This window comes from Kogia breviceps, chromosome 4 (assembly GCF_026419965.1).
Source record: "Kogia breviceps isolate mKogBre1 chromosome 4, mKogBre1 haplotype 1, whole genome shotgun sequence".
Taxonomy (NCBI): Eukaryota; Metazoa; Chordata; class Mammalia; order Artiodactyla; family Physeteridae; genus Kogia; species Kogia breviceps.
In genome coordinates, this window is record NC_081313.1 from 150855487 (window position 1) to 150857332 (window position 1846).

General features: G+C 34.8%; 1 pseudogene; it reads right to left on the reverse strand.

Annotated features, from left to right (window-relative positions):
- Positions 1–1177: 1177 nt before the first annotated feature.
- Positions 1178–1846, reverse strand: LOC131755801 (small ribosomal subunit protein eS4, X isoform-like; annotated as a pseudogene).

Here is a 1846-nt window from a genome sequence, read left to right on the forward strand (position 1 = left end):
AGTGAGGGTGGTGTATGTAGAGGCATGCACACAGAAAGGGAAGAAATGGATGACATCCAGCTTTGGAGATCATCTACCACAACATAAATCTATTAACTAATCATAACCAAGAACTTCCCACAAAGAAAACTATAGGCCTAGATGATTTCATTGGTGAGTCCTATCAAATATTTAAGGAAGAAAAATACCAATCTGTCACACTTAGAAGAAAAATTCTTCAATAAAATATTAATAAATAGAATCCTGCAACATATAAAAATGATTATATATCATGGCCAAGTGGATTCTAAGAAATGCAAGTTTTTGAATGTTGAATCAAAAACAAATCTGTAATTCATCCTGTTAATGAAATAAATAAGGAAAATCATATAGTCATTTTAATAGATGCAGGAAAAGAATTTGACAAAACTTAACACCAATTCATGACCAAAACTCTCAGCAAACTAGAAATAGAAATGTATTTCCTCAATTTGATAAATGACATTTATGAAAAAACTACAATTAGTATCATACTAAGTGATATACTGCATGACACTCTCACAACTTCTACTGAACATTATGCTAGAGGTCCTGTATACTTCAATAAAGCATGAAAAATGAATAAAAGGCAAAAAGACTGGAAGGAAATCAATAAAACTGCCTTTATTCATAGAAAATGTGATTGTCGACATAGACAATCCTAAAGAATCTACACAAAACTACTAAAATTAAGAAACAATTTAGCAAAATGACAGATACAAGGGTAAAAACAAAAATAATTGTATTTCTATATACTAGCAATATATGTATTTCTATATGCTAACAATAAAAATTGGAATATAAAACTTTTTTGATTTAAAATAGCATGAAAAAAATATTAAATACATAGAAACACATTTAACAAAAGATACCTAAGATCTACATACTGAAAATTATAAAACATTGTTAACAGAAATTAAAGGAGACCTTCCTTCACACATTAAAATTAGAGAAATACTGACTTTTTTTGAGATATAATTGGCATTGTTTTTTAAAAAAAAAAAAAGCCCCAAATGGAGTAATTTGCTCCCAGAACAGCAAACCAAGACTTCATTGTAGTTTCAGCCTCTCCTAGGAATGTGAATTTTATTTTTTTTAATGTGGTATTATCTTTAATTAAGTACAAAGCCTTTTCCAATCATGTCACCTAGAGATCATTTTATCCACTACTCTGTTTGGCCGCCAGTCTCTTGTCCCTCTCCTCAGCAATGGTAAGGCAGATACCCTTTCCATGGGGAAGAGAGATCCATGGTTTGTTGCCTTTGCCAATAACGAAAATGTTGGAGAGCCCAGTGGCAAAGCTGTTACCACTGACATCTTTCACATGAACTACATCAGAAGAACCAGGATGTCTCTCCCGGTTGGTGATCACACCAATTCTTCCCAGGTTAGCACCTCCAGTCACCATGCACAGGTTACCAGTGTCAAATTAGATGAAGTCAGTAATCTTGCCAGTCTCCAAATCAGTTTGAAGGGTGTCAGTCACCTTGATGAGGGGATCAGGGTAGCGGGCAGTGCAAGCACCATGGGTCATCAGATGAAGGATTCCTTTTGTCCCCACAAAGATCCTTCTCACTATGCACAACTTGTACTTGGCCTCCTCAGGTGTAATACAATGAACAGCAAAGCGACCCTTGGTGTCATAGATCAGTCTAAAATTCTCTCCAGTCTCTCCAATGCTGAAGACGTCCATAAAACAAGCGGGGTATGTTATAACAGTGCAGACATTGCCATCAATCTTAATGAAATGCTGCAGGCAGATCTTTATTTCATCTCCTGTTAGGACATACTTTAGTCTGTTCCTTAGGAAAATGATTAGGGGAGACAT